The sequence below is a fragment of the Epinephelus fuscoguttatus genome, linkage group LG14 (genome assembly GCF_011397635.1).
Source record: "Epinephelus fuscoguttatus linkage group LG14, E.fuscoguttatus.final_Chr_v1".
NCBI classification, from domain to species: Eukaryota; Metazoa; Chordata; class Actinopteri; order Perciformes; family Serranidae; genus Epinephelus; species Epinephelus fuscoguttatus.
Window position 1 is genome coordinate 33011182 of NC_064765.1, and position 27656 is coordinate 33038837.

Consider the following 27656-nt stretch of genomic DNA (forward strand, 5'->3'; position numbering starts at 1 on the left):
GCTGTGGAGTGACTGACAATCCTACAACATTTTGGTGGCTTTGAAGACAGTGTTTACTGATACAACAACAGCTTCATTTACATGTTGGGAAGGGCTGTCTGACAGTGAGGTAAAGCGGTAAAAATATTTTAAATATAGCGTACATTAAAAGTAATACTGATTTTTTTTTTAAATATTTTTAGTTGGCTAAAATATGTTTTCTTGCTACCCCTGTCCACAGCAGTACATTGCTCAGCTTCTGTGGCAGTACCTCTCTCTGCTTTTCCAAAACTTGGGGCATGCTGACTACCATCTACCGTAGGTAAGTAATACAGTGATTATGGATAAGTACCTCATACAACCCCACTTCAAAAAATCCAAACTATCAACACAGAAAGATGAATGGGAATCCTGCACAGTGACGCTCTAGCATCCCCATGTAGGGGGAATTTAATGTCTAAACTGGTTTTACCAGCTCCCGGTTGAATGTAAACATATCACACGGTAGTATTTCAACTCCTAAATAAAGCTGCTAAGAAACCATGACATTATCATTGGTCATATCATTATTGAATTGTCTAAACTGTCTAATCTCATCAGGATAATGTTGATCGATGTGTATTTGTGTTCTTGTTTGTACTCTGAACAGTCATTATCATATTTAATGAACTGTAGCAATCAATAGTGAAGTGTACTGTGCCTGATCTTGCACTCACTCACACACACACACACACACACACACACACACACACACACACACACACACACAGAATTAACATGGCTGCAACTAACACACTTAACAACACAACAGACACACCAACAAACAACAATTTAAAGCTCATAATTTCACAGAGTACACCAGGAGTGTGTGGTAACTGGTTACAGACAGGGCAAAAGGCACAAAACACACTTATACTGTAGCATCCACAAACCGGCAGGGCCACCCAATGTGATCGCTGCTTCAAATATTGATGCATCACTGCAGATGCACTGAAGTTCCAAAATTAACATTTCTTTAGGATACCACAGGATCAGCTGACTCACACATTCATAGATCCCAGAGGAAGAGGGAGGCAACAGTTCAAACACTAGCACAGCAACAGTGGGCATGGCAGAGGAAGTCTTCATTTTGATCTGAGCTGCTGCTAAATGTAAACAGCGGCTGCTGTACAGCAGTATACCAATACACCAAGGTAGAGCTCATCGTCAGATATGATACTCTGAGTATCTTTAGGGCAAATGCACACATACACCTAGACTTTATTATTTCACAGCAGCTGTCTGTTAATGCTACTGCTTCTTAATAAAGAATACTATGGTCATGGGAAATTTAGATCCCACTGACTCTACAATGAAATGTTTTAGATATTAGTAACACATGGCAAGACCCTGTTTACACTTGTTTTTCAAATGTGTTTTGATGATCTGAACACAAGTGGACAGCTGAGACACATCACCGTTCACACCTGTGTCTATTATGTGTGTCAACACTTGCATTCAGATTCTGTTACTTCCTATGTTGATAAGGGTCTAGCTGCAGAGCTCCAAGCTCGGGCCTTACTCCTCCGTTGGACCCCTTCTGGTCCCAGGTTTAGAGAAGGAAGTAAATTGCACAAATGCCACCCTAAAAGAAAGCCTTGCCACCCCTGCTGCCACCCCAGTTGGCAGCAATGAATTCAAAGAAAAGTTATGGCCAATTTGACATTTACGAGCGCGAATCACCAATGTCCGACTGCAGTGAATGCAGCACAAGATAACGCCAGAGCGGCAAGAGACTGCTTTGTTTGGAAAACTGAGTGGAGGCAGGAGTCGCCAGGAAAGGAGACACGGGAGGAAAGAGGTAAAAACTGATTAACTATCTATCAAGAAATTAAATAATAATGAAAGCACAGTGCTCGTATAGTTGCGATGCTGATTTAGAGATGATAAAAATCAGGTTGAAGAACGTTATTTCGCTAGCTATGCATATATTGTTAACTAGGTCTTAGTTCTGTGTAAAGTAGGCTACAAAAGCTAATATTGATTCAACGTCTGCCAAGGAAAACATTGTAAAGTTACTTTGAATCTTACAGAAATGAAGAGGAAAGGTAGCATATGTAGTTTTTTCTCACCAAAGAGAAAGGCGAGAGAAACAGAAAATGAACAACTGAGCAAGGTAGACGGAGGAGATGAGGTGGAAGGAGAGAGAGAAGAGAAGGACAAGGTGAAGGAGAGAGAGAAGAGGTGGAAGGAGAGAGAGAAGACAAAGACAAGGTGGAAGGAGAGAGAGAAGGGCAACAGAAACAGGACAGAGATAGAATACAAGGCCAAGGCGACCAGGGACAGGAGGAGGTGGGAGAACACCACAGCGGTGAAGATATGGAGGAGGGAGAGCATCACCAAGATGAGGAGGGAGAACGCGAGAGACACGATAACGTGCAGGCTCACTGTGCATTCACACCAAAAGCGTCATGAGCGGCAGCGATCGCTCAGGTCGCTGGCATTGCGCTGCCTGGCAGCAGCTCCAGCAGACGTTTGCAGCGGCCAAAGGGGCAGGGCCAGCTGCTGCAGATGTGTCCATCAAGGCTGACACAGTCATTTATGTCTTCACTTTGTATTATCCATGACTTTCATTGCGCATTTAAAATAACGCTAATAAACACAATATAGCCTTTATGAGTCCTTTATAATTATGATTTTACTCTCCTGTTGGCACGTAGGACCACTGACAAATGTAATTGGTGGTAAATAAGCGGGAGCTCAATAATCGCACTTTCGGAAGCCTCCTTTGTACTACATCAGCATATTTGCTGAGGAAACACAGGGCCCGGAGCTGTCAGGCTGTCTGAGTCCACAGAGTCCTGCAAACCCGGCAACTCCATGGTGAATTTCACCGGCTCGTACAGCTCCGGGAGAGCCCAGACCTCCGTACCCGAATCCTGGTCTGCAATTGGCTGCTGCTTCGGTAGCGGCGCTGCTCATTTGCATAAAGTTCAGCTTCTTTCAACTTCTACTTGACGCTCTGGTCGCTGGCATTGCGCCGCTCGCTGCAGCCGACGCCCCTGACGCCCTTTGTAGCAAGCGTACATTGAAAATGAATGGCTGCCGGCCGCTTATGACGCTCATGACGCTCATGACGCTTTTGGTGTGAATGCACAGTCAGACAGTGAAAGAGAAAGGAGAGTGTCTGAGTCATCACCAACGATCTCCAGTCGAGCTGGTCCACATGGTATGGAAATTGTTGCTGCATTGTATATTTAGTTACATATGAATAAGAACAACAAATGACAAAAACGGACATTTTGCTATAAGGTGCATTTAAGAGACATTGCTGAGACTTCTTCAAATAAATATAAATATTCATGTTTGCTTAAATCTGAATAATTGGGGAAACTTGTGAGTGTGCAAGTGTGATGAGATGGAGACAGAGTTTTAATATTTTGTGTACAATGTATTTTAGATCTATTGCTCAGGTTAAATTCCAAAATTAAACAAATGAACCTAAAAATACTCTCCCAGGCTAAAATGTTAGTGTGTGTTAACACAGTCTGATGTTATAACTAATGAATGACGGTTCCAAATTGATTGTGTTTTTACTAGTTATATAGTTAGCTCAGATGTAATGCAGTTTGAATCTTTCCTCCCCTCTGTCTTCTTGACGTATCCAAGTCCAGGTGTGAGGTGCCAGTGCAGCCAAACCGAGAGAGTTTCCCTAAGACCTTCCAGGGAGGAGCCAGGAGAAGCTTCCGCAGCGACTGGTACAAATCTCATCCCTGTTTAGAATACTCGCAATCGAAAGATGGAGCTTACCGTTTTGCTTGTAGGCATTTTTCCCACCCTGATGCTCCAAGGACAGTTTTCACCTCATTCGAGGGTTATCGTAACTGGAAAAAGGCTACAGTGAAAGACAGTGGTTTCTGGTCTCATGCCCGATCTGAAGGCCATGTAAATGCAATGTTTGCATGGACAGAGAACAAGAAAATTATGGATAAAAATACCTCATTGTTTGGACTAATGGATAAGCAAAAAAAGAAGCAGGTGGTTGAAAATCAATACTACATTAAAACATTAGCTGAAATTTTAGTTCTAACAGCCACAGAAAACATAGCACAGCGGGGTCACAGGGAGTCTCTCGACTCAGAAAAAAAAAAGGGTGTTTTTCTGTCTATGTTAGACTTGAACAACAAGCTAAAAATGCAAAATACACCAGTAAAACAATACAGAATGAAATACTCGAATGCTTGGCTGCAATGGTCAAAGAGGAAATCAGGAAATCCAGGAGGTTAAAACGAGCAAGCAGTTTTCAGTTATTGTTGATGAAACTAAAGATGTTCAGAAAAAAGAGCAAATGTCATTTGTTCTGAGATATTTTTACAACGGTGTGCTTCATGAGAGCTTTCTGGAGTTTGAAGTGGCAGAACACCTGGATGCTGCTGCCTTAAGTGACAAGATTATATGCTTCCTTGAGAAGCATGGGCTGGAGTACAAGAAAAACCTTGTAGGCCAGGGCTACGATGGCGCGGCAGTGATGCGCCGGGCATATGCAGGTGTTCAAGCAAAAATTAAAAAGTAGCCAAATATGCCTTCTATGTTCACTGTAGTGCACACTGCTTGAACTTAGTTATAGTAGACACTGTAGAAAGTGTGGCAGATGCAGGAAACTTCTTCTCATTGTTGGAACGACTGTATGTACTCATGTCTGGGTCCTGTGTATATAACAAATGCCTGGAAGTGCAGCGGGAGATGTTTGATGGTGCACCAAGGGAACTCTAACAGCTAAGTGATACACGTTGGGCCTGTAGGCACATAGCATGTCGCAATGTTATGGACAGGTTGCCTGCAATAGTACAGATGCTTGAAGAGATTGCATCTGAGAACCATCCACAAAGAGCTGTTGAAGCAAGAGGGATATTGGGCTGGATCTCTTGTTCTGTTCAGAAAGGTCCTAAGTGACTCCAGATTTTTATCAGACATGCTCCAGTCTAAAACAGTGGACTATGCTAAGGCTGTTGAATTTACTGAAGCATTTAAAGAGACACTGGTCCAGTACCGTAGTCAAGCCTCTTGAGGAAATGTGGTCTGAAACACTTGATATATGTCAACAAAGTAACATTAATACAACTCAGCGAAAACCAAAGAGGCCAAGGCAGACAACAAAGTTGCTTCAGGATACTGTCATCCACTCCACTTTGGGACAGCATGTAGTTCCAGATAGCAAACACACTTTTTGTGTCTCTGTGTACTATCCAGTTCTGGATAACATGATTGGAGAAATAGGAAGAAGATTTTCTAACACAAATTGTAACATTATGCACGGTGTCCAGGCACTAAATCCGTCAAGTCCAACTTTTTTGAGAGAGGAGGCTGTTCTGTTATTGGCTGAAGCTTATGATTCAAATATTGAGGATCTCAAACACAAGTTACATCAGACGAGGAGAGTACTAGACAGAAAAAAGAGGGAAAAGGAGAGTCCTACCACTCTAATGGAGTTCACTCAGTTTTTGGACCCATACCAGGATGTTTTTTTATGAGTTGTTCAGGTTGTGTAAAATAGTTGTTTTACCTGTGAGCAGTGCATCCTGTGAACGAAGTTTTTCATCTCTCAGGCTCATAAAGACTTATTTGCGGTCTACTATGACAGAAAAGAGACAGTCGAGTTTGGCTGTACTCAGCATTGAATCAAAACACACAAAAGCATTAGATCTAGATAAATTTGTGAAGTGTTTTGCTAAGCAACATGGAAATCACCGCATTCAGCTGTTATAGGCATGACAACCTCATGTTATGCTCACTGGTGTGCCTTTACAAGGCTGTTAAAATGATGACCTCAACAGAATCTGCACTTTAAATTTCTGTATTTATATCTTTGTTTTGGCAACTGAGAAAATATGATATCACCTTTAATAAAACCTAAAGTGAGAGAATAAAAAGTTTAAAATGTGACACTGGTGTAAATGGTGTAAATCCTGCTGAACATGAAGCAGTGTTGTTGTTATTGTTGTTGTTTTTTAATGTCTCTTCTTTATAAAACTGTCCAAAAACGGCCTGTATGAACCTACTCACAAAAGGTTTTGTACTTTTTCAGACTGGGAGCAAAATGTATTTTGTGACTTCTTTTCAGGTATGTGGAGATTTTGATGCAACATACCCTTTTGTAACTCTGTGAGCCTTTTTGTGTAATTTGTTGATACAGCAGCTCAGATTTACATGCATGAAATGTCCCCTTCATGTCACCTTAACTGCTGTGAATACTGTATATACTATACTGTATTTTTCATCACTATATCAGTAAAGACCTCATCTGTCTTTTTCTTTGGATAGTTTCTTCTTGTACAAATGCTGCCTGCAATGCTGCCACTCTGACACAGTCAAAAACTGTTTGCTTCCCCTCTCACATATCTACCACTTCTCACCTGTGTCTTACCTTAATGCCTTTCCTGTGATAATGCCCCACCTACAGTAGTGTTACCATACTTCTATCTCCTATTAAGTGAGATCACATTGTATGGTCACTTATTCCTAATATGAACTATTTCACATGAAACCTCAAATGCAAGACATTGATTGCATGAGATTAAGTTTGTCTGTATGAGTTTGTAAATGGCAGCCCATGCCCTTATGTAGTGTGTACATACTATTTCTCATCAAATTGTGATTAAATTCAGTATATATATATACGTCTGCCATATGTTGCCACTCCTCAAAAATTCCTGCCCCCCTCTCGCCACCCCATAAATATTTTTCTAGATCCGCCCCTGAAGTTAGTTAAATGGAAATATCAAGGCTGTATTGTTTACCTTGGTTTTATTGGTGGAGGTCCTGTGGCAGAGGTTATGTAGCATCTAAGGGCCTGTCTCCACTTTGTGTTTGAGGAGAGAGCACATGCAGCCATGCCTGGACAAAAAGTGTTGTCCCTCGTGTCTTTTTTCAGAGTGCTCCAGTTTTTTTTTTTTGTTTTTTTTTTTTGTGCATCTGCTCCAAACATCTCTAGCTGAAAATCTCTTGAGTTTTTTCAGAAAGGCACTGGTTTAGTCATTGCCACTCTTTTAGCTACTGTCTATCCAAAGCTGTATGATACATCAGTCTGAAACTATAATTACAAAGACAGAAAAGCCCATTTGTGGGAGTAGATCAGTCAGACACTGAATGTTGTTGGTGAGCTTTGTGGTTTTGTCATCGTACAGTCAGCTTGTTGTTAACTCTGTAGCCTCTGTTAATGCAGCGTTGCATTAGCTACCTAGCTAATTTTAGTGTCAAGATGTCATAGAAACATCGCACACATAGAGCTTCATTAAAGTAAAGAGCTTGAAGTGCTTTCTTAAAGGATACACTGGGATGAAGCACTTGCCAGCACCCTGGCATTGCTTACCTGCCAAGGTAAAATGCTGTGTGGACACACGCCTTAATCCTTTTCGTTCTGTAGTGTACGAGGGGCCGTACACATGCCACGTCTATAAACGCCTGGGAAACATGACGTTGGGCGCTGAGTGCTACACTTGTACCTTTTCCGTGCCAGCTTTCAAGAGCACAGTGGCAGGTTGCGTCTAAGATTGGTAAGGGACCATAACCATCAACACTTACCAGAAATCCTGAGTGTAGCGCTTATCTTCTTCCAGGTGTTGTTTTTTAAGTGTGTATCAAGCCTAAAATATTGTCCATGGGACAGATATAAAGCTTTGGCAGCCCTGCACTAAAATGATCAACAACTTCTCCATATTTACCACAGACTGATATTTAAGACTAAGGGAAAGATATCTGCTGGCTGTGATTGGTTGCTCCTTGTCACATGACATTCGATATGTGCTGCTACATTCCAAAAGTTGAACTCTGTTTATCTCAAGGCACAGTCATAATGCCCTGAAAAATAGGTGCTTGGGGACATGCTGCAGTGCTGTTGCTCTGGTGTTTGAGCATACCTGCCGCATGTCTACATTAAAAACAATGAATTTGAGGGCGCAAAAGGCGTGGCAGGTGTTAGGCCCCTAATACGGTAGCATCTAAAAAATACACAGTGACATCTAAACAGATAACACACTTATTTATTAATGATAAGCATGACAAACAAAAACTTGAACCCAAATATGATCAGTCAGCCTTTAGAGGCCTTATAACATAAATCATCTTGTGATGCATAGGTCCTGGCGATGGAGATGGTCTATAATATCACTGAGGTCCTGCATTTTATAATCTTATCATAGGACCATCTTAAATTTTGTACATTGAAAAAACATTAATAGTTGTTAAACATAAAATATGCAACATTTCTGCTTTAAATTGTCTAAAAATGACTAAACTCCATGTTATATATTTTGTTGAGTTGTATACTTACACTGGAACATGTTTCCACCAATGTTCAAACCCAGAGAAATCCCTAAATGTATTCAAGGTAACAGTGTGTTCCATGCTTGTGTACTGAGGATCAGCCAAGAAATGAGTTATTGCACAATCAAGGCATTAACATGAATCACACAAATAACAGTTGCTTCATATCATTAGTCCTGGAGAAGGGATTCAGTGTCTAACAATCTCCTTCAAAGACATCCAAATGATAAATCAAACACTGCACCCACATGCTCTGTGTTCATTTCCATGTGTATGCCCCTAAATCAGTCACAGTGTGAATCAGCATTACCCACCTGTCATCAAACATACACTGGTTCTGTATTTTGCATGTCGCTCTGAAGGATGGTATTTACTTTAAGCTGCTTTATAGTAATCCATCATGAGCAGCCATATGCATCAGAAAAATGACATGATTTTTTTTAATACACTGTAAATATGTATATCCATATATGTAATTTTTTTTATTCATCTGTCATCAATATTTGTATTTTTTTTCATTAAAAAAAAAGGTTTTATTTAAAACTTTACAGAATCTGATATCTTGGCTTCAACTTAATGATCAAATGTGGTAAATACACCTTTATGTATGCATGTATGGAGTTTATGTGTGTACATTTGACTCTGACATCTATCTATTTCAATAAATCTATGACACTACAGCCTTGCTAGTGTTAGCATTTAGCCTGTGAGGAAATGCTAACATGCTTAGGGCAGTGCTAGCATGCTCATGTTTAGCATTTATGTTAACCACTTTTGCCCTCTTTGTTTAGCATGTCAGCTTGCTAGTATTTTCTAGCTGATGGCTACTCGATGATGCCACTAGAGAAAAAGTCAGAGGATCGGCAAGCTTCATCCAATCATCCAAGAAAATAAGGGTGAAAATTGTAGAGGCAATCCATCCAATAGTTGGCGAGAGTATCTCAAATTTTCTCACCTTCTGTTCTATACCTAAGCCTATCTGTATTTCTGTTCTTTTGGGGTTTTTGTTGTTGTTGTTGTTGTTGTTTCTCACATATGTCTTGAGGTGTCATGTCTCATATGTGACAGAAAAGCACAGAAGAAGAGGGCTGTAAACTAGTAAAGAAGGATGTAAACAATGCATGTTCAAAAAGGTGTAACAAAATATTCTCTTTTCAATGTTTTATGGAGAAGGAAATGTATTCACCCCATTTGTTAGGCCTCAAGGACACACACATTGCGAGTTGGGTTGGAACACTACATTTAAACATGAGTGTATATTTTTAATAGAGAAATCTACAAACGGAGCTTTGAAGATTGTAACCTTGACGCCTGAAAAATATGTTGACTGCATTTCCAGACTGCAGGGGGTTAATGGCGTAGCCTCCTCAGTTGTATGTTTTTCCCCCTCTGTTTAAAGGCCCAGACACACCAAACCAACTTCAGAGAACTAGTGGCAACAAAAGCCAGTGTTTCATCGCCTTACATCGTCTGTATCTCGGCCAAACACACTGCACACACCGCACAAATAAAACACAAAAGTTACAAATCACAAAAGTACAAGTCAGCCATTAAAAGGGAAAGCTTTCCTATAAATATGTGTTTTAATATATCTTTGTTGCTGATGAGGCTTTCCCTTTAAAAGTCAACTTGATGCGACCATATCCAGGTGAGTTTGTCATATCTTTACAAAAGTCTTCATCTTGACATTGGTTATATCCAGTGATGGGAATAGCGGCGTTATAAATAAACAGAGTTACTGCCTCCCCTGTTATAACACTGTTACCGTTACTCACAATAAAATGATAAATAATAAACAATAAGTTATTTAAACACATGATAGTATGTCGGAGTGCAGGATGTTTCCGCAGCTCTGCTCCCTCCACCCCTCTGCTTCTCCGCATACACACAGGTGACGGTCAGTCAGTGAGACTTTTCACATTTAAATTGTGCGATTAATTGAGGTTCTTTAACTATTTCACTAACAAGTAGGTAAAATATGGAAAGAATACAACAGATTTGTAGAAAGAGAGAGAGATGGGGACCACCACCATCTTCAAGAAAGGGGACCAGAGGGTGTGTTCCAATTGCAGAGGGACCAGACTCCTCAGCCTAACCGGTAAGGTCTACTCCAGGGTGCTGGAGAAGAGGGTCTGGTCAAGAGTTGAACCTCAGATCGAGGAGGAGCAATGTGGTTTTTGTCCCGGACGTGGAACCGTGGACAAGCTCTTTACCCTCGCCTGGGTGCTGGAGAGGGCATGGGAGTTCGCCCAACCAGTCCACATGTGTTTTGTGGATTTGGAGAAGGCTTACAACCGTATCCCCAGGGGCATCCTGTGGGGGGTGCTCTGGGAGTATGGGGTTGGTGGCCCCTTGCTAAGGGCCATCCAGTCCCAGTACTGAAGGAGCGCGAGTGTGGTTCGCATGGCCGGCAGTAGGTCGGACCTGTTCCCGGTGAGGGTTGGACTCTGCCAGGGCTGCCCTTTGCCACCGGTTCTGTTCATAACTTTCACTGACAGAATTTCTAGGCGCAGCTGAGTGGTGGAGGGTGTCAGGTTCGGTGACAGGAGGATCTGCTTTTTGCGGTTCTCATGACGTGGTTCTCCTAGCGCCATCGAACAGTGACCTCCAGCTCTTGCTGGGGCGGTTCGCAGCCGAGTGTGAAGCGGCTGGGATGAGAATCAGCACCTCCAAGTCTGAGGCCATGGTCCTCAGCCGGAAAAGGGTGGATTGCCCTCTCCAGGTCGGGGGGGAGGTCCTGCCTCAGGTGGAGGAGTTTAAGTATGTCGGGATCTTGTTCACGAGTGAGGGTAGGATGGAGCGGGAGATTGACAGGCAGATTGGGGCGGTGTCAGCAATGATGCAGGCATTTAACCGGTTTGTTGTGGTGAAGAGGGAGCATAGCAAGAAAGCGAAGCTCTCGTTTTACCAGTCAATCTATGTTCCAACCCTCACCTATGGTCCCAAGCTCTGGATAGTGACCGAAAGAACGAGATTGTGAGTACAAGCGGCTGAAATGTGTTTCCTCCGCAGGGTGGCTGGGCTCAGCCTTAGGGATAGGGTGAGGAGCTCAAACATCCGGGAGGGACTCGGAGTAGAGCCGCTACCCCTCCACATCGAGAGGAGCCAGTTGAGGTGGTTCGGGCATCTAGTAAGGATGCTTTCCAGACGCCTCCCTTGGGAGGTGTTTCGGGCATGTCCAACCGGGAGGAGACCTCGGGGCCGCCCCAGGACACACTGGAGGGATTACATCACCCGGCTGGCCTGGGAACGCTTCGGGTTCCCTCGGAAGAGCTGACGGAAGTGGCTGGGGAGAGGACTGGCTTCTTTGCTGAGGCTGCTGCCCCCGCGACCCGGACCCAGATAAGCGGAGGATGATGAGTACAAGTACGAGTACGAGTACGAGAAAGAGAGAGGATTAAAAGATTCAACTTCAAGAGGGGGACGATTCAAAGGCAGTGTACAGATTCAGATTCTGTGTGAACTATGTACTCATTACTCAGATCTTGCCCGGCATACCAGCACTGTCAGTGAAAGTAAAATGACTCGTTATATGCAACTTCTTTCATTCATTCATTCTTTTAATGTTTTTGGTCAGCTAGTTGATTTGGTAGAGTTCAAGGGCAGTAAATATAATGTATTTGTAAAGCAATTTTGAAACGGTTGCTTATGAAACTCTGATGAGTCCATGCATATACTGCATGCTATATATTTATATAGACAGATTAACTAATACAGTGGCCTCTCTTCGGGGGGGATGTCCAAGCAATCTGACATATTTGAGTATTTTATAATTATATATAATTATTATAGTTACTTTTATAGTGCAGTAACTCAGTTATTAACTCAGTTACTTTTTGAGGAAAGTAACAAGTAACGTTGGTTATATCTATCCAACACCCAACACTAATCTCATTAGTTTTCTATTCTTGTTAGTTTTATATGACCTGAAAACAACGTTCTAATCACTGTTCATTATCTATTAACAGGCACAAATCTCTCTGCTGAGCAGTGGGCATATAATTACCCTTATTCCAGAGCCAGGAGGGTGGTAGAAAATGCCAGGGTTTTTGGAAAGGCCACGGAGTGTGCCCTGGAGACAGCAGAGGATGTCACTAAAGCATGTGTGGCCCTTCACAACTTTCTTTGTTCATTTTCCAAAGGCCAAACGGGCAAGGTATGTCCCTGGCAACTTCATTGATTCTGATGATACACCTGGTGAGTGGAGGCAAGTTGTTGCCGAAGATACTAACCTCCTCCGCACTGGACGTCTTTCAGCCAACCATGCCACTTAGCAAGGTTGTGAGGTGTGAAGTCGTCTGTTAACCCTTTAAGACCGGCGGGAGCACCCGCGATCCCATTTCCATATTGATTTTTAAATGCCGGTAGAATTGCAACCAAATAAGATAGAGCAATAATTCTTTTTGCATTTAAAACTGGAAGAGTTACTCTAACTTACCATGCATTCATCATGTCCCAGAGCGCTGTTCCCTTGCACTGATAGGTTTGTAGAAAAACAGTAAAAAGCGCACAGAACAAAAACATTATAATCCTGATCGCGGGTATTCACAGCACTTCCTATGTTGGACTACACGTCATCACGTTGTGAGCATGAACTGTCACTTGATTTTCTTGCGTGTCTTTCTTGCGACACTACCCACGACAACAAGGAGGGACGTCATTTCCCGGGAAATCTCTTTCTTTCTTTCACGGTCAATATTTCTCCTAGCTTGTAGCCACACACTTGCTTTCGCTCTCGTTTTGCATTTTGGCCTTTCACAACAACACTTAGACACACACACAGACACTCACCACACACTCACCAGACACACACACACACACACACACACACACACACACACCACTCACCACTCACTCGCACACATATATTCATGGAACTGCAACAACCCGGACGCGCCAATCGGCTTTTCTTCTGGCGTGAAGCTTTCGAGCTAATAACAGCATCGGAGGAAGATTTGGTCCAGTCATCTGGTCCGATTCTGCCGACAGCGGGGATGAAGCTGACTTCATTGAAGGGAGAGATCCTTCATATGACATGTATGTATATATTCATGAAATACTGTTTGTTTTTGAGTTAGAGTAAAGTAAAGAAAATATATATGTAACACAACTGAAAGCATTTGGCACTAAATACGCATCATTATTGTATTACTCTCATGTTGAACACATCTAACAAACTGTGTAACTTATGTGTGCAGAGTTGACGACTATGATGATGAGGAGGAAGTGGGGGTCTCCTCGCCCTGCATCCAGGAGGGAGGCAGAGGGAGAGGAAGGAGTCGGTCTCCAGTAAACAGAGGCTCCAGGTCAGAGACACTCCCTGGTGATGCAGCTGGCTGGAGAACCGAAAAGGAGCCTGACATCTTGCCGCATCCCCGACCACATTTTCTGCCCAAAAGGAGGCCAGGTGTGCAGCCACCTCTATTACAGTATGTGGACAATCCCTCTCCTTCTGAGCTGTTTGGGATGTATTTTGGCCGGGCTGCCATCAAAACACTATGTAGCAATACCAATAGAAATGCAGCAAAAAATATTGCTGCTGGCAAAAAATTCAAATGGACTGAGCTTAGAGAGTCTGAAATGTATCAGTACATTGGGATCACTCTGTACATGGGGATTCTCAAGCTGCCAAAGTTGAGGGATTTTTGGCGTGGCAGTTCCATTTTCCATGTGTCATGGCAGTTCCATTTTCCATGTGTCATATCCTCAGAAGGTCATGTCAAGAGACCGGTTCCTTGCCATCACGTGGAACATTCACATGAGTGACCCTGAGAAAGATGCCTCCAATGACAGCAGAAAAGGCACAGATGAGTATGACTGTCTGCACAGAATACGCCCCCTGTATGACAGTTTACGTGTAGCCTGCAAAGCTGTGTACCACCAACAGCAAAACCTGTGTGTGGATGAGCGCATGGTTGCCACCAAAGCCAGGATTGCCATAGTCTGAGTGGGCGGAAGTTTGCTGCAGAGATCAGCCTCTCACTGGGTGGAACGAGCCACCCGCTGAAGTCCTGCCCTACCACTTCCGGTTGTGTAGCAGTTTTCAACCGTTTTCAACACATCCTTTACTAACTTTTGCGGTGTTTGATCTTGCGGGGATGTAGCCATTTTTCTGCCATGGTTCGCGTCCTGTAGGTGATATTTTTGTGGGCGTGTTACACCAAAACCTGTTTCCCCCCGGCAATATTTTTGCAAGCGCACCGTTGCTGTGGCACTGCCCAGAACGATTGTGATTGGTTGAAAGAAGTACAAGCAGCCGGGGCGTTTTTTTCTCCAATCTCACAGTGAGAGTCGGTCCAGCCAGACCTTTCTTTTCTTGAGAAAGGTCTGGTGAGTGAGACTAGGATTGCCATGAAGCAGTACATAAAAAATAAGCCAACAAAGTGGGGGATAAAACTTTCTGTGCTGTCTGACAACACAGGCTACACTGTGGACTTCAACATTTACACAGGGACGTCCACTCTGGCAACTGGGAAGGGGCTGTCATTTGATGCTGTGATGTCCATTGTGAACAAAAACTTCCTGGGATCTGGATATCACATATACTGTGATAATTTCTACACCAGCCCAGCACTGTTCTGCCACCTTCATGACCTGGGGTTTGGAGCCTGTGGGACATTTCGGGCCCAAAAACAAATGTCAATGCCCTGACAAAAAAATCTCCACGAGGGACAATCAGGTGGATCAGAGAGGGAGCTCTCCTCTACATCAAATGGATGGACACGAGGGAGGTAAGTGTGTGCTCCACTCTGCACACTGCCTTCTCAGGGGACACTGTAAAAAGAGCGACCAAGGTTGGTGGAAGACACGCAGCAGTCCAGGTGCCGGTGCCGTCAGCTGTGAAAGATTACAACAGCTTCATGGGGGGAGTTGACCTGTCAGACCAGCTGATTGGCTCCTATTCCTCAGGGAGAAAGAGCAAAAAGTGGCAGACTGGAGCAGCAGCCAATGATGCACTAGGCCTTCCAGGAGCAGTTGATAGGTGAGCTGTGTGGAGTGCCATCACAACGAGTCCCAGAAAGCTATCAGCACATCCCTGTTGCCATCGTTGAGGGGGTATCTGGCTCAAAAAAAGCCACCAAGGGACGCAGGAAGTGCAAGCTGTGCGGGAAGTGTACTCCCTTTATGTGTGAGGCATGTAAAGTTCCTCTGTGTGTCATTGTGGACAGGAACTGTCACAAGATCTTTCACAGCTCCCCTGGTGCGAGTGAGAAGTAATGTCGTGACTTCGAACTCTGAACTTTAATGGCACTTTTGTAAATAGTTTACTTAGATGTACATGTATTTTACATGTATGTAAAAGTAATGTTCCCTCAATTAGGTTCATTTTGTCTACTCAATTACACAGTATAGATTTTTTCTTCTTTTATCAGACAAAGAGATTAGGAGATGTTGCTTTACCTTGACATGTTTCGGCTGTCAACTTCAGTCTTCTTCAGAAGCGTCACCTGACATGCATCGTGACGTGTCTTTATCAGCTGGTGTTTCCTTGAAGGCGTTTCCTTGGATCAAGGAGGCCATAGAGATCAGGAAGAGGGCCAGGGACACCATCAACCGGGATGAGGGGCCTTTCATGCACACCTGGGACTCTCTCCTCCAGAGACCATGAGACAATTCAAGACTCAAAATATGTGATAACAATAACTGTCTAAGTAGGGCCAGTGCAGGAAAGTCTATTCAGCACTCCCCTTCACAGTAACTGTGCACTCTAAGGCAGCTTTTTTGCATTTGCACTTCTTAACACAACCCTTCTTACACTGGCAGGAGACAAGTTCATAGCTGGCCTGCATTTAGGAAACTAAACTACACTACTACTAAACTATCACTGAGTAAATCATTATAAAGAAGAGTGTATTTAGCTGCCACTGAACCCCATGCTGAGTTTCACAGCAGTGGTGTCACCAGTGTGCCCTGGTTGTGCTTTGACGTCCACTCTATTGTAGGCAATTTTATTTCCTAAATATGTGAATGGACACTACACTACACACTCTACCCTAACCCTAACTAAGATATCCAAATCAGATAAATCTATGCAACTGTATTGCTAGTCTAATTCTCACAGGCATCATGGCCGCCATCTTGAAAAAATGTATTGTTATCACATATTTTGAGTCTTGAATTGCAGCTTCTGAGCAACTCTGAAGTTAATAATTTGAATTCAGAATCATAAAAAATACACGAATTGACTCAAAGATCTTCCAAATCAGACGAGTCTATGCAGCTATTGCAACTACCATTTTTCGGTAGTTGGCCGCCATCTTGAAAAATGTACTATCCGAAAGATAGTTCCCAAGTGCTATGTATGGTAGATAGATTCAACATATATTCTCGATATCACATATCCATCGTTAATATGAAAATTGATCTAAAAAAAAAAGTTGTCAATGGCGGCCATCTTGAAAAATGGCCGCCGTATTAAAAAGTCCATGATGACTCCATATCTAATTTTTTTCTACATGTCTTTGGCTATACATGTACCAAATTTGATGATTCTATCCCATAATCTTCATAGTTAATATGGAATTTGATCTAAAAACAGTTGTGGCTGGCATCCATTTTGGAAAGTGGCTGCCATGGCCACCATATTGAAAATCCATGATGGCTCCACATCTAATTCTTTTCTATATGGCTTTGGCTATACATGTACCAAATTTGACACTTACATCACAAAATGCACAATTCTTATAGAATGTCTAGTTAAGCTGCACCACTATATTGCCAAACTGGCCTGGAAGGCTCAAAATCTTGAAACCCATGGCAAAATTGACTTTCAAGTTAAGCTAAGACCTAGAAACGAAAAATAAATGCAAAAAGTTTTGAAATAGTTGGAGGTGGACAAAAATGTATTTTTACAACATCCATGATCCTTCAGTAGGCTAAGTGCACAAAAATGTCCACCTATAGGCGGTGTCATTTAGCCATTTGTTTTAAGCAATTATTCCCAAAATATTTGTGGTGAACTATATGGGGCTAGGTTGACTAGACATGGAAATCACTTTTGAGATGGGTTTCAAGATTTTAACCTCTTCCAGGCCAGTTTGAACACATGGTGATGCTGTTTTTTTGGAGGGCAAAAACACGAAAGGGGGGTAGAGGACACAGAAATGCTTTTGCAATAGATGTCTTGGGTGGTAATCACAAAGTTAGGTGTGTCACTGACCCCGAATAAGTCTGGTTTGGATGACATAATCATACTCCCACCCCCCAGCCCCCCTCTCACCTTCCTCCCACTGACCATTATAAAAAATACCAAAAACCACACATTTTGATCCAATTGTTAATGCTACAAAAGCACATGATTTCTCTGTTATCAGTGGTTTCACTGTTGTGAAAGAGGTGTGCCTTAGAAATAAAGGGAAAATGAAAGTTCAGCTTGAGTAAAAATAATGTATTTGAAACAGAATAACAGCAATTCATAAACTGAATTCAAATCAGTTTATAAAACAATCAACAAGTGGAGGGAGAAGGGCAGGAGGAGGTTCAAGGTGTGCATCTCCAACAAAATATTGCCTTTGTGCATTTTTTGCACACAGACCTCTTGCATTTAGTGCAAGAGGTCCCTGGCTTTGCCTTCTTTCCAGTGGGGCAGGTTGCACACAGGCCCCTACTGGATTTGCAGGGGGCAGTAGGCTGATTTTGGGCAGTGGCTCGTGCCTGTCAGGTGGCAGCGCTTCTGGCGGGTTGTAGCAGGTGGCAGTGGGGCGGCGGCTCGTGTCTGGTGGACTGCAGCTCGTGTCTGGCGGGTGGTAGCAGGTGGTCATTGGGGAGTGGCCGGTGGCTGAGCAGCAGCCTCTTCTCCTTGCTGCTGGCCCCAGGCCTTTGCCTCCATCACCTGGTTGCGTGGTCTGTCAGTCTGCAAACCGGATTCGTCTTGCCATGTGTGGGCGGACAAGCTCTTTCCCAAGGATGTCAATGAAAAGCCTCCTGTGGAGTGTCTTCCTGACTTCCCATCTTGGGTTGAGGGCCGTCCAAACAAAGAAGCCATTCCAGCAGGAGATGTCCAACATTCTGGAGTAGACTGCCACTGGCCACCTTCTTGTCTGCCTGTGGCATGTGCAAACTCTGGCTTGGTTTTACGGATTGTGCCAACAAGGGCCATTCCCCCCTTTAGCAGCTGCTGTCCAAGGTCATGAGACATGAAGAAGTTGTCGGTGGTCAGGTTGGAAAAACTGGTAAAGTTGTGTTTCAAGACCACTGGTGTTACTTTGAATAACCTCGAGCATCTGTATGAAGAGAGGTGACCTCTAAAGCTCGGTCTATTGTCTCAGACTCTCAACATTCCCTGCGTATTGAGTTTCAGATGCCTCCATCAAGGTGAAGGTTTTGCCTCCATAAATGTAGCACTAAGCGTTACAGATCATCCTTTGTCCCGTTATTTCTGGCAGTAAGTGAATCTGGATTCTGAGTGTTATGTATTGTACTGTCTGTTTTGTTTTACTTATGACTACTGTCTGTATCCCAAATTGCCCCCAGGGGACATTTAAGTTTTACCTTACCTTACCTTATCTTACCTTACCTTACACTGATCGACAGCCGACTGTCAGCTTAGTTTGTCAGGCCCTTAACACCTGCCTGCTGGGACGGGATAATTCCCTCATGAGCTAACATGTCACAGGTATACATGTTAGGACCCAGTCCATACCATAACAATTTCTATGGAATTAAACAATGACCCAATTTAATAAGTGTATGGTCAAAAAGCAGCTGTCAGAACATCATGCATGCTCATAGTGTTCCCAATATCTTACATTTCATGCTATCCAAATGAAACCTATGCACTCAGAGAAAACCCAGATTCCAGCAGTCCTATCACTGTACAACCATGCACTCACAGCATATACCAACAAACAAACTTCCCTACATGATTGCAACTGCTCAACACTCTGTTAACCATTCCTGCTTTAGCTCCCGACTGTGGTCAGAAAGCACAGGGGAGATTTGTTCACCTGCAGGGCCGGTTTACTCCCACTCACTTTTTACAAGCAGTTGGAAAACAATATACGGGAGCTCCACTTGGTCCTAAGATGCGGCCACCTTTATTAACAGACACTTCGACTTACACTGCACATTTACTATTAACTTGACCACTTTACTGCTAACCATGCTCCTACGTTTCTCCCCACTCAACTCTCTCGCTTTCACCATCATTTGTCTCACCCGCTTGCTCGCTTGCTCGACCACCCACTCATTTGCACACACATATGTGCTGCCCTGTCTCTTAAAGGAGCTGCGCCACTCTAATCACAAGTTGCTTGTTTGTCAAGACTTTTGAGACTTTAGAGGCGGGGGTGAAATTGACGAACATGTTCTTGTCCCAAGTCATCACAATTCACCGCTTTGTCAGTGGTCTTTGATGTCTATGAATTGCACACTAGATATCCTCCTGCATCTGCTGTTGATGCTCTGGCATGCCACTACCAATGCTGGGTGTCAACAAAAGCATGTGGTTAGGTTTAGAAAAAAACATCATGTTTGGCTTTACATTCATACAGGAAGCGAACACCATGCTGCTGGGTGAAAGTCCGCCCACCCTATGGGACTTTACCAGCTGCAGTTCAACCTGACGCTGTCCAGCGGTGTATTATATCGCAGTGACAGGTGCCTTCCAGGGGCGGTGCAAGACATTGTAGACATCCAGGGCTTAAGCCCAGTCTAACTAGGGGGGTCTAGGGACATGCTCCCCTGGGAGAAAATTTTGAAAAACAACCCCTTAATTCGTGGCTTCAGGCGACTTTTAGGGGAATTATAATGGCAAAATTTAGACTTAAAATATAAGACTGACCCACAATAGATTCAAGTTACTGTATAATCAATTTAAGGATTATGCCTAATTAAGGTTAATAGCAGGTGTCTGACTGAAATTACAAACACTCCAGAGGCGCATTTTAGTTTTTTTTGCATTTTGTTAGTGGCGACTGTGAATCTGGTTGACCTTATGTAGTTCCATTCCATGTACCTTTTTCATGCTGTTGCATTTGTTGTCCACTAAGTGGTAATGTCCACCTAGTAATAAGATGCATTTTAGTGAATGTAGAATAGCTCTTATATACAATGTACAAGTAAAACGCATTCAGGTTTACTTTTCAACATCCCAGTTCACTTTCAATTTAGGCTAGAAATCTTCATGCAGCAAAAGACTCTACCGCCTTGGCTTTAGCTTGGCAAATCTGTCTATGACGTCATCCCTGGTAATGGCATCCAAATTTTGCTTTTCAATCATGATAATAGCCAGATCGTTTAGCATGTCTTGCTCCATAGTGCTCCATAGCCATGTGTGGAGGCAACGTAAGGCACTGAAAGAACGCTCACAGCTGCAGCTGCTAACTGGAATAGTCAGAGCAGCTTGAAATATGGCCCTCAGAGTAGTAAACATGTCAGAAGAGCAGTTGGTAGACGCTGGCAGTGTCAGGGATGGCTTGGGCCTCCATGTTTATAATATAGCCTACTATAATATAATATAATATAATATAATATAATATAATATAATATAATATAATATAATATAATATAATATGGATAGGTGGAAAACATTCTGCCCTCATTCAACCTGTAATTGTGCACAATGGATTAGGTTGAATTATGGAAAATATTAATGTTGAAAGAAGCCTATTAAATCAACACAATGCAAACATATTGCTAACCAATGCATTGTTAATTCTTTGTTTGCATCTTTATGTTGGATGTGGTTGAGTGACAGAAAGAAAGGGGTCAAAGTTCAATCAGCTGTGGAACAGGGGCTTACAGAACGTGACGCAAGCCACTTGCTACATTGTTAACACTAACCTTCAGACAGTAGAGAATGGAAGCAGACAAACTTGTAATGAGAACGTAGCAAATGTACCCTTTCTATTCTACTTCAATAAAATCTGAGTTAACACAGCATGCTAACCATGGATATTTTATTTTCTTAAGTTACTCTTGGATTTCTAAAATCTTTGGTGGACATAACGTCAGGTAATGTCATGCTTTTGTAGACTATTTGCAAAATCAATACTGTAAGACAAAGATGTCTATGCCAGAAAATGGATCATAATGGTGACTTCTCTGACATTTTAACCAAGATAGGTATAATAAGTATCTAATGTTGCTAACTGAGGTTTCAATTTTCATGTCAAGAGATATTTCATAAGTTCTTATGACAACTTATGCTAGCCTATAGTCTTATTGGCAGCTTGTTTGCAGTTTGTTAGCCTACACGAGGGCTATGGTTTTGAGTCATCATGGTTAGCCAGGGCAGGCCAGGCCAAAAAAGTCAGCTTTTAAATCAGTCAACAATCTGAAATAGTGTTCAGCAGATCAATGGATGCATCAGCTGCTAACAACACGACAGATGATGTTTTCTTAAAGTTACAATGTGTAATTTACAATGGTTGTTTATTAACAAATATCAACTATTGCTTTCATAAATATATATTTACTAAAGTGTAATGCAATTCACATACAAATGGAAGCTTCCTTGTAGGCTTAGAATGATTTCTCTATATATATATACACAGACAGGGCGCGGTCTGCTGGAGGCTGCCCTCTTGCGTTGCCATATTTGAATACAGTGGCCAAAAGGGATATACGTGCTAAGCCTTTGGCCTTTACCTAGAACTTGCCGTCACCGGAGACACAGAAGGTGAAGCTCAATCCGGGACGCTTCTGCATGAACCTGCTTTGTACTTTTATGATTCTGTCACACTTTAAATGGTGGACCACACATATGTTTTGCCCCGTAAGAGGGAAACCACGCCACCAAATAAAAGAAAAAGATCAGATAAAAAATGTGAAACGCGAGTGAATATTGGTGTTGTTTATTCCAGGTGGAAAGAACTCCTGTGGAAGAACACTCTGGAGACGCATATATTATAAACGTACCAACCTATATTTGCCGCACTGTGCCATAACTATCACATAAAACATGTTATTTTAGCATTACTGTGCTAATGTTTACTTGTGTTACCTAAACAATTAGAAATAAAACACTCCTAACATAATGTTATATCTCACAGATTACCTATATCTCACTGGTAAGCTATAACATATCGTAGCATCCGCCAGGACTTGTGGAAAAGATGACGCAGTTATTCGGCAAACCACCGTTTATTACTGAACAGTACAGGATACTGTTGGCCGTAACTACGCCAAAACAACCAACAAACAACAACTTAGCTGTATCTCCAACTGTGCACTGCTGCTCTCTCCTCCAGCTCGCTCATACACACACCAGCACGCGCACTCACACAGCCCTCATCCCCGTCACACTCGCCCCCCGCCCCCCTACCTATACTCATTCAATCCCAAACATGCCATTAACTCACAGAACATTGACATTATAACAGAACATTTACTGCAGGGTCACCACAATATCGTAACATGGTTTAGATTCCTAAATAAATATTCACCTCATCGCTAGATAGGCCTACTCCTGAAAAACTTGAAAAACTCGTAGATGATGCCATCTCTGTCTGCGCAAGGCTTTTTGTCCTACGAGGCCACCGTCACTTACCCGACGGGAGGGCTGAGCGAGTGAGCGCGAATGAGCCCTGCAATCTAGAATTTGACCGCTGATGTCACTGTTACTCACCATTTTTACACACTGAGGCTTTAAAAACTTTCTCATGTCCATGATGTGCAATCATTAGATGAAAAGGATCGTACGGTGACTGACCTGTGACAGCAGGCTGATATTAGCCAGCCCTGCTAGGCTATATTGTGTTCAATGTCAGGCTACCTGTTGGCGGTTTGATTTTGCTCAGATTTCATTGATTGCTGTGGTTTTCTTCATAATAGGGGGTATGCACAGAATGATGGATAGTGTAACGGACAGGGTGATGTGATTTTGTAGGAATGGATTCTGTTACTGTAAAGAACGTGTTCAGCTACAGCAAAAAGTCTGTTACAGTAGTTAATGAGTTTTCCATAATATCAGTGAACGTCTCACGCCCAGCAGAGTTATGTGTTGGAGATGCTGTGAGGCCTGTCAATCAATACTGGCAGCTACGATAGTGACCTGTGTGAGATACCAACCTGTGATTGGCAGAGGCTTGAGAAGAGGATTGCTCTTATGCCGGTTTTGTGTGTGTGTGTGTGTGTGTGTGTGTGTGTGTGTGTGTGTGTGGAAGCTAGGAGAGGGAGTTGACAGGTTTGTTATTTTGGCGTTGGTTACGGCCCACAGTAACCTGTGTAAGGTTGAGAAATAAAGAACCAGCAAACGAGTTCATGCCTCGTAGCGTCATTGTTAAGGGTTGCTACGATACTTTCCCTGTGAAGGCTCTATGTTCCTGAGATTCTTTGATTACTGACATAGTCATAGACAGGCGGGGGGGGGGGGGGCTTCATTCTCTGAGGACCATGAATGTCTGCACAAAATTTCATGGCAGTCCATCTCACAAATTTTGAGATTTTTTATCCTGGACCAAACCAGACGGAAACACAGACTGACATTGCCCTCCCTAGATCTATGCTGCTAACTTGCCATAAACACAAAACAAAAATACAGAACATACAAAACAGTGCATACAGTACATACAAAATATTACAGCCAGTCAATGAAGCAGGGCAGGGCCTCTTTGCACAGGCTCAAAAATGCCCCACTTTCAGAACAATAAAAAAAGTGACAGTGTGAGAAGCAAAGTAAAAAGAAAAGAGGAGCTATAGAGGAGGGGGAGGAGAGCAGCAAGAATACAAAGATAAAATTAATTAGCACTCTGACACTGAGGCAACTGGAAGCCATTGTGGCTAATTGATGCTCGTTTATTTACCAAAGAGCTGAGGGGAGGAGATGACTATAATTACTATGGCTCCCTCTCTTCTCGCTCCCTCTCTTGACTCATATCTTTTTTTTAATACTATCAATCTCTTTTCAACTGTGTTTATTGTTTCTCACCCCCCTCTGTAGCTGTCTTCTTCATCTAATCCTTTGCAATTTTCCGGTTTCTCCCGTTCTTCATATCTTTAGGAGGATTGATCAGCAGAAGACAGCTCAGCGCAGCGTGCGTTTGGCTCATTCTGGCGTAATTACTCATTATCGCAGCGTTCAAACAGAGACCTCTTCCTTTGACATGCAGTTTTGCTGTTGGAGTGTAGATGAAACTTCAATTTCACTTTTGATGTAATTCAGTAATTTAATCCACTCTTCTACTGTGCTGTAACGATGACTTTTAAAATGAGTACTTGTATAAACGTGCCTGGGTGATCAAATCTTGTTAAGACAGAAGACTGAAGCATAAATACTTTACACCCTTCATATCAAGTTAGTAAAACAACAGGATATGAACCTTTTCAGCCCTCATAAGATCAAGTGTGCACTTATTCATATCATACCTTGTGTTAAAAATCCATCTGTAAAACTTGCAAGTAAAAAATAAGAGATGTTTTGACACACATGCTGTTTTATCCCTAAGTTTGATGTGTTGTAGTGAAGGTTGTTGGCTCCAGTTGGCTTAGATTGACTAAAAGCATCTGTATTGTGATTCTAGCAACATCATATTGGCCTGTAGCTGTGTTTTAATGACATGACACCTTGCCTAATTATACTTATAATGCGCTTTGCTCCTGGTTCATGAGTCACTGGTGTGTTACAGTCAATTGACCACAATTTTCTAAAGCGGACACGCTAAGCATCCTTGATGCTTGATGCCCTTGAATGATGTTACGCTCTATTGCAAACTAGTCTGTAAACCAGCGCAGATAAACATGATGAATGGTGAGGCTCACTACATGGTTTGTTGTATCCTGGTCTTGAAATATTTTTGTTGATTTTTATTTTTATTTATTTTGTAGAAGTAGTAGTAGTAGCCTACCTGTTTTAAAAGGTCTTGAGTCTTGGTTTTGTTGTTGTTGGCCAAACTCAAACTGAGTAACTTTGGGCTACTCCCACAAATGTACTTTCTTTTTATACATACTGTCTTGCAGTTGTGCAGTGGTAGTTGATGAGGAAGCAGGTTACCAAGGAGGAAGTAGGTACACTTTCCTATATGTTTCAGTGGCTTTTTGGCTGATAGGTGGGAATACTGTAAACAGCTAGAAAAACAGGTGGGTAAACCCTGTGTAGCTGTGTATACCCTCCACTACACCAGTACTTTCTTGTACATATTAACATATTGTTTTTGTTTTTTTAATTTAATATGTTAAATATTTTTATTGGCGGCACGGTGGTGTGGTGGTTAGCACTCTCGCCTCACAGCAAGAGGGTTGCCGGTTCGATCCCGGGCGTGGGAGCCCTTCTGTGCGGAGTTTGCATGTTCTCCCCGTGTCAGCGTGGGTTCTCTCCGGGCACTCCGGCTTCCTCCCACAGTCCAAAGACATGCAGATTGGGGACTAGGTTAATTGATAACTCTAAATTGTCCGTAGGTGTGAATGTGAGCGTGAATGGTTGTCTGTCTCTATGTGTCAGCCCTGCGATAGTCTGGCGACCTGTCCAGGGTGTACCCTGCCTCTCGCCCGATGTCAGCTGGGATAGGCTCCAGCCCCCCCGCGACCCTCAAGAGGATGAAGCGGTTAGAAGATGAATGAATGAATGAATATTTTTATTTATATTAAACTACTAATGTCTGAATATTATTAAGAATTAAAAGTTCATTGCTTGACAGGTTGCACTTGCATTATTATGCTATTTTATCAACCTGATTATATCATCCATCCATCCATTCATTCATCCATCAATCCACTTTCATCTGCTTATCCAGGGCCGGGTCTTGGGGGCAGCAGGCAGAGCAAAGCACCCCAGACCAGATGAGATATGTAATCCCTCCAGCATGTTCTGGGTCTGCCCTGAGATCTCCCACCAGTGTGATGTACCTGAAACACCTCAAGTGGGAAGCGCCCAGGAAGTATCCTGATCAGTTGCTCGAACCACCTCAACTGACCCCTTTTGACGCGAGGGAGCAGTAGCTCTACTCCAAACTCCCTCCGGATGTCTGAGCTCCTTGCCCTGTCTCTAAGGCTGGCATTGAATAGAACTGCATGATCTGCAGGTATTGGAAAGGTCTCAGTAAAACGAAACATAGATGAATAAGAGTCCTTGACTAACTACCACACCTGAGAACTTATACTGTCATACCAGGCCAGCAACACTGCAATAATTAACCGCAATCTCATTCTGTGGGTCACTACCCAGAGCTCATGACCATAGGTGAGGGCTGGGACACAGATTGACCAGTAAATCGAAAGCTTCGCCTTCTGGCTCAGCTCCCTCTTCACCACAACAAAGCAGTGCAGCGCCTGCATTACTGCAGAGGCCGCATCTAAGCACCGATCCATCTCACGCTCCATTCTACCCTCACTTGTGAACAAGACCACAAGATATCAATGGCATAAAATGGTCTCAAAATGACAATAATGTCATTTATCACAGTTAATCCAACAAAAGAACACATGCCTACACTCAACTAGTTCAATTATTGCAGTGTTGCTAGCCTGGTATGACAGTACAAGTTCTCAGGTGTGGTAGTTAGTCAAGGACTCTTATTCATCTATGTTTCGTTTTACTGAGACCTTTCCAATACCTGCTGATCATGCAGTTCTATTCAATGCCAGCACTTTAGCTCTAACAGGGACCAACAACTATGTACATACCTACATCCTATCCAGTTTGACCACAATCCATTCCAATAGTTCTAAAAAATGATAAACAGATAAGAAAAAAATGCTATCATCTGTTTCATCAGACATTCAATCAACAGATGTATTTGGAATGACAGATTGGCATTGTTTTAAAAGTTTGCTGTGTTTTGACAACTTTGGAAAAGATGAGCCTTTGTGACAGCAAGCAGGTTAATTCGCACTGTCACATTTGGGTGTCAGCTTCTCAAAAAGGACTTCTTTCTAAACTTTGACATTTCAACATGAGCTGCTATCATTGATATAGGACAGATTTAATACTAGCAAAGACAGATGCCAAGGTCTGCACAAGTTGTAGCCTTAATTGACCGAAATGAAATTTATTTTTTTGAATTGGGCAAGAGGGCACAAAAAGAGTGTCTTTTTTTAGACTGACAAAACCCACAGCCTTGCCTTTACAAAACAGCTGCTGTCACAGTCTCCACACAGATTTCAGTCACACCCTGGTTGTCATAAGTTATTCTCAGAAATCCCTTGGTGAGGCAGAGGTAAATGTGGCAGGTTTAGGAAATGTGAATACCACAGAGTAAATGGTGACACCTGCAAGTCATTAAACATCATAGAGTGATAATATATGTGTATGAGTGTTTAAGGGTGATAAAACAGTGTTTAAGGGCATGATTCTGCTAAAAGTGTTGACTAATCTTTTTAGCGGGTGTCATTTTTGCTTTAATTTAATGCTGTCAGTTATTTTGTAGAGTGATAGCAGGATCAAAGTCCTCAGTTATAAGACAACTTTTGGCTTTCGCAGTGGCATGACAGCTTGTTGT